The sequence below is a fragment of the Rhinopithecus bieti genome, unplaced genomic scaffold (genome assembly GCF_001698545.2).
Source record: "Rhinopithecus bieti isolate Rb0 unplaced genomic scaffold, ASM169854v2 scaffold_39296, whole genome shotgun sequence".
In the NCBI taxonomy this organism is placed as follows: Eukaryota; Metazoa; Chordata; class Mammalia; order Primates; family Cercopithecidae; genus Rhinopithecus; species Rhinopithecus bieti.
The window spans coordinates 1-6440 of NW_016892233.1; the positions used below are offsets into that span (position 1 = coordinate 1).

The 6440-nt window shown below is 62.3% G+C and overlaps 1 long non-coding RNA gene across 1 annotated transcript; it reads right to left on the bottom strand.

Moving 5' to 3' along the window:
• Positions 1–130: 130 nt before the first annotated feature.
• On the bottom strand, positions 131–829 carry LOC108525924 (uncharacterized). Its single transcript, XR_001884366.1, has 3 exons — positions 788–829; positions 472–595; positions 131–241 (listed from the first exon to the last, which is right to left on the bottom strand). It is a non-coding gene; the product is annotated as an uncharacterized LOC108525924 (long non-coding RNA).
• Between the last annotated feature and the right edge of the window lie 5611 nt (positions 830–6440).

Consider the following 6440-nt stretch of genomic DNA (forward strand, 5'->3'; position numbering starts at 1 on the left):
CCCGTGCTCAGGCCGCCCTCCCTGGCAGCCGCATTCCCGGTGGCAGCACTCTCTGAGGTAGGTGGTGGCAGCCGTGGCAGCGGGGCCCGGCGGCAGGGCTGGGCGGCGGCTCCGGCGTCCCTGAGGGGTGCCCGCGTCGCTCTGCAGGGCGGCCAGCAGCTTCAGGCTGCGCTCGTACTCCAGCAGCTGGCCCAGGAAGTTGAAGTTGGGCGAGATGGATGGGCGCCTGTCCTTCACGAACCTGCGGGGGGTGGGGGGGCGGTGGGCTTAGTCCCAGGCGCCCGCCAGGGCCAGGCTGCCCACCTGACGCCACCCGCTGGGCACCCATGAGCTCATGTGCACCAGGCTGCTCTCAGGCCCTACTCCCTTGCCAGGGGTCCTGGACGGTGGGGCCATTCTGGTGCAACTGGGCAGCCGAGGGAAGGGAGGTGACGCCGTGAGTCACGAGTGTGTGACTGGGGAAGGCAGTACCTGTAGGCGTCATCGGAGGACATGCCCATGGTCTTCATGATGTAGGCGATGGCGATGGTGGCAGAACGAGAGATGCCGGCCAGACAATGGACGATGACTTGGCAGCTGGAGAGCTTGGCTTTATCTGGGCAGGTGGGCCATGGGGCCAGGTGAGGGCTAAGCCTGCACAGCTTCTCCCTGGCCCAGGTAGGGGACCCCACCTGCCCGACTGCCAACAGTTCAGGCTACTTCCCCGGGACCCCTCCTGTGCCTGTGGCCACGCCCAGTTCTAGCCTTCCTCTAGCCAGGCCCCGCCCTCCGCCCGCCGCAGACTCACCAATGAACTCGATGGACTTGTCCAGCCAGGGCAGCAGTTTTCACAGTAGTTGTCATTGATGGGGACCCTCATGAAGCGGCTCTCGCAGATGAAGTCAGGCTTGGGGCAGGAGTTGCTGGCGTTGAGGACGTAGCTTATTCCATTCTGCGTCATCAGATCCTGGAGGAGCAGGAGGACGGGTTGGAAGGGGTGGGAGAAGCTTGGTGTGGGAGTGAAGGTGGAGGCTTTTCCTGCCCTGCCGTCAGGAGAGCCTTCAGAATCCTGGGGTGGTCCTGGGAGCCTTGGAACCTGTCCCGGATCCCAGTGTATCCAGGGGCGGGCCCAGGAGGCCTCTCTGGTCCACCCTGGCACCCTGGGCCTGTGCGGGGATGCGGGCATGGCTGGCCTCCATCTGCAGGCCCCACCCATGGCCAGTGGTGGGCTCCTAGGAATTTTATGGTTGCCTGGGTGGTGGCTTTTACCCTTTTCCCTCGTCACCATTTTAAAACACGGGATTCTTTCAGAGTTGGCCAGGGGCCCAGTGACATCCGAAGCTTGGCCTGCCAGCTTCCCGCTCCTCCCCAAGCCCTGCTGGGCCCTCCCCAAGCCCTGCTGTGGTCCTGCTGGGGTCATGGGTGGGGAACCTGGGGTCCTCCTGGGCCCCACCCATGCTTCTCCCACACCCAGCTCATCCACTGCCTTCAGCTCCTTTCCTCCCTCATCCCCACTCTGCTGCCAAGCTGCCTCTGGAGCTCCTGCCCCTTTCCCATTGACCACCCCAACTCCACTGCACACACACCTTGTTCAGGACGTCTTTCTGTGAGCCTAGGTAGAGGTGAGGCAGGATGCGGGTCAGGCCCACGCTCGGCACAGGCAGGCAGGGCTGGGAGAGGCTCATGGGTAGCAGGGCAGCAGGCTTGCCCTCGCAGAGGCCGGGGAAGCAGGAGGAGAAGGTGGCGAAGCCCCTGTAGGAGGAAGTCCGTCAGGTGCGTTGAGAGAACACCTAGGCCTCCCTGTCCACCTAGGGCACCCCATCTACTGCTGAGGATCAGTCACACCCAGCTCAGATCCGAGCCTGAGCCCAGCCAGCAAGCCTCTGGCAGAGCACCTGCTCTGGCCACGGTGGGGAGGGGTGCTGCCACACATTTACAGCCCGCACCTACGCCCACATTCCTCCTCACGCTAATTAGGGGCTGACCCAGCTGAGGACGCTGCTATGATGCCGGTAAAGGTGGGGTTGAGGTGGCTGGCCAGCGCGGCACGCGCTAGGCCCAGGCAGGGACAGGCTCAGAGGTCACAGCAGTCTCCTGCCAAGGGTGTGGGTCACACAGCCCAGAGGAGAGGCCCTCGTGAGCACCCCGTCTCCCATACCCACGGCCTGGAGCCAGGCTGGGCCTTCCTCCTCCCCTGCGCTGATGCAATGCCTCCCTGCCTCCAGCTGGCTGGGAGCCCCAGGCCTGGGCTTAGGTGCCAGGACCAGGAGGCCAGGGCTTCCGAGAGGCCCTCCCCATCCCCAGGCATGACATCACCTTGGCACAGCCCTGGGGGCATTTGCCATCTGGTTATGGCTCTACTCCACCCAGCAGAGGAGGACGGAGTGCAAGAGCCCTGGGCACTGGGGGCACGCGGGGCAGGCAGTGGGCACCCACTGCACACGTGACCGGCGTGTGCTGCTGCCTTCCACACACGTCCAAGTCCGAGGCCACAGGCTGGTGGGAGGAAATCCTCTGCCCCGCACCAGCTGGAAAGACTGGGTGTGAATCCCTGGATGTCTGACTCAGTGACCATGGGCAGTGCACACCTTGGCGCTGGTCTCTGCTTCCTCCTCCTGCCTGCCGCACGGCATCGTGCGGCTCCAAGAAGATAATGAGCACGAAGACACATGGTGAGAACGGACCTGGCTGCCCCTGACCTGGTTGGGGTGACCACCGATGTGGACCAGAAACTGGGCAGCACCCACCTGGTGGCTGCCAGCTCTTGGGAGGGTGGGGCCAGCACGGCCCAGCACCGCCCCGGGGACACCTCCCAGGACATGAGCCCCATGGCAAGCCAGCTCCTGCTTGTGCAGAGCCTGAGGCAGCTGGGCTGAGGCCTGCCCTATCCCACCGTACGAGGCAGGGGAGTGACTGAGGGGGCTCAAGGCCTGGGAACCCCAGGGCTCTCTTTTGTCCTGGTTTGCAGAAGAGGCTGGTGCCACATGTGCAGTGGGTGCCCACTGCCTGCCCCGCGTGCCCCCAGGGCTCCTCCGCTCTCCATCCTCCCCTGCTGGGTGGAGTACAGCCACCCTGGATAACTCCTGAGGATAGGGGAGTGTGTGCAAACCCCTAACCAGAACGCCTGCTGTGCCAGCTCCCCGTGTCCCTAAAAAGGGCGTGACGCTGGGGACTGTGGAGATGGGAGACGCTCCAGGCTGGGTGGGTTGAGGCAGCAGCCTTCGAGGAACAGTCCCTTCTGTGGGAATCTGCTGGCTGGACAGGGGGAAGCAGGTAGGTGACTTGTCACCAACGACGCCCCAGCTTGCAGGTTCCCCTGAGCAGAGGCTGGGCCGGGCACTGTAGCTTCCGCTCACTGTTCTGAGCTGGGGGAGCCCTGAATGTTCCTGCTGCAGGACAGCCCTAGGGAGGGGGAGGGGCTGCACCACTTCCCTGCAGACTCCTCTGGCACCTGCTGCCTCTCCTCCTCCCCGTGCCTTTCCCAGGGATTTTGTGCCTTACTCTCTGCTTTCTCCAGGGCCTGGCCAAAGGAGGTGGTGGTGGTGGTGGGGATTCCATCAGAACCCTCCCACCTCTTTCAAAGGAGGTCAAGGCAGGGAAGTCTCTGGACAGGTGCAGAGACCTGACAGCTGTGGCAGCAATTCCCCGGGAAGCTTCCCAGGACCTCCCCAGGTGGAGCAGGTAGTGTGGATGTCCCTACAGACCCCACTGTGGACGCCAGGCCTAGCAGGGACCGAGGCTTCAGGGATGTCAGAACCACCCAGGCTCTGGGGGTGAGTAATAAGCGAGGGGTGTTGGGGTTCAGTGGACCCTTTGTAGGTCCCAGCACTCTTTGGGCCCTGGGGAGGCACCCCTCCCCCCAGGCATCTCCAAAGGCCCCTTCCCAGTATCCCTGTTCCCTGACTCGGGGGTTGCTGGGGTAGTGCCTGCAGTTCACCTGCTACTCACAATGAAATCCTAGACTTGAAAAAAGGCGTGTATACCAGAACATGTGCCCGCCCCATGCCACCTGGGAGATCCTGCAAGCGCTTCTGCCCGCCACCTCCGTGACCCACGGACTCCCCGCCAGGGCGGGGGCCGCCACCCCACCCACTTGCAGTGCAGTTGCCCGGCGGAGGCTCCAAGGCCGACTGCGGGCTGCTGCTTAAAGGGCCAGGCCCCTCTCCCATCCCGTGCCGCTTGCCCCCCAGCATCGTGAGCAGCACAGCTGGAGTGGGGGAAGAGGAGTGGCAGGGGGAGGTGGGGTTCACAGCAGTCCTGGGACCCCAGCACGGCCTGTCCCTCACGTTCCGGCCTCTACTGTCCTCGCAAATGGGCCAAGGAACGGTGTCACTTATGCTGCGGGATCCTGGAATGTCCTTTCTCCCGGGTGATGGGCAGCACCCCCGCCCCACCCCAATATATTCTTTCCCACTCTCCCTGGTTCTTCGAAGAGCCAGCCAGAGCAGGGACTGTGCCCACCAAAGGGAGGGAGGGAGTCTGAGGGCACAGCCCGTGGGGCGGCTTGGGTGCTGCCATGAACCCACGCTACACCATGGGGCCTGGGGCTCCTTGGCAGCTGCGCTTCTGGAGAAAAGGGGACACAGCCTCAACCTTGCAGGGCAGATGTCAGCACAGAAAGGCAGCTCAGAGGGTCCCGAGAGTGGGCGGGCATGACCAGGCCCCAGGAGTGCCCTCCTGGCAAATCCCAGCCCAGGCCCGGCCCCTCCCATGCCCACACCCACACCCACACCCACCTGCACACCCATGCTGTCCCACCCACCAGTGCTGGGTGAGGGCCCCACCCCGCAAACCGTCCCACTCTGGCCTCGAGGGAGACAGGCCCTTCCAAGCTGGGGACTTTCCTGGCATTTGCCTGGGGGTAGGGAGGTGCCCCTCTGGGACCCTTCTCAACCTCCAAGAAGGGCCTCCTGGCTCCCATTCCTGGCTAGGGCAGCAAACTGGCCCTTGGGAGGGGTCCTGTTACACCTGGTGTGTTGTAAAAAGCCCCAAACTAGTCTCTCTCCCCTCCCCTACCCACCAGTTCCACCCTCAAACTTAACCTAAGGGATGAAGGTTGGATCAGAGTGCGTCATTCTATGCCTTCTGGTTCTGAGAGTTCACACATATGTATACAAAAACCAAATCTCACCCAAACACAGGCGAGTATATACACAAATATACCTGCATGTACATACATGCATATACACACGCACATGCACACACGTACTTGCACACACATACATGCACACACATACATGCACACACACATACTTGCACACACATGCTCACATACACACACGCAGAGGCAGATGCTGGTCACCAGACGCCCAGAGTCATGCACAGATGCACAGACACCCTCTGACCATGACCAGGACCACACAGCACTGCAGGGTGCTGGACTCACACACAGACAGGTGGGGAGGGAGCCTGGCCTCGATGCTCTTGCCCAGGACACCGGACCACCCTCGAGCCTCCGGGTGCCCTTCAGGTCCCAGGACATGGCATCTCGGGAGGTCGGCCTGGTCAAAGTAGCTGTTACCCCCTCATCCGCCTACAGCTGCTCTCAGGCTGGGTTGAAAGCACCTGCTTTCACTGGACGCAGGGCCAAGGGCCTGGCTTGGCTGCTCACTCCCCACCCCACCGCGCCTGCACCCCACAGTCTCCCATGCCCTCTGCTTGCCTGGCACAGCCCCTGGTAGCCCAGGCCAGGTGGCAGGAGCCTAGACAAAGACCCCAGACTTGGGTGGGGGAGGGTGCACGTCCCTGGGACAGGTCAGCTCCACCTGGCTCTGGGACCTGGGCCGGCCCCAGGAAGTGGATTCTACAGACACACCCTCAGTCGCGGCCCAAGGGAAGAAAGAGCCCTCTGGGACCACGAGTGTGTGTGTGTGTGTGTGTATGTGTGGGTATGTGTGTGTGAATGTATGAGTGTGCGTGTGTATGTGAGTGTATGTGTGTGAGAGTGTATGTGTGTATACGAGTGTGCTGTGTGTGTATGTGTGTGAGTGTATGAGTATGCGTATGAGTGTATGTGTGTGTGTATATGAGTGTGCGTGTGTATGAGTGTGCGTGTCAGTATGTGTGCGTATGTGAGTGTATATGTGTGTGTATGTGAGAGTATGTGTGTGTATATGTGTGTGTATGAGTGCGCGTGTGTATGTGAGTGTATGTGAGTGTATATGTGTATGTGTGTGTATGTGAGAGTATGTGTGTGTATGTGNTGCTGGCGGAGCGAGTGCCTCAGGCAGGCATGGGTCCCAGACTCACCCGTGAGGATGGCCACGCTGTCGAAGCAGCCGTCCAGCTTGCTCAGCAGGATGGAGAGGAAGCTGTCTGCGGCCAGCACGCTGGCGTCCCGCGTGCTCTGGTCATAGACTACCACGTCCTGTGGCTCTGTGGCCTCCACCTGGGGGCCATGGGGCAGAGGTCAGCATGCTGCCTCCACCTCTCGATGCCCTGGCCCTGTCCCAGCCGCACTG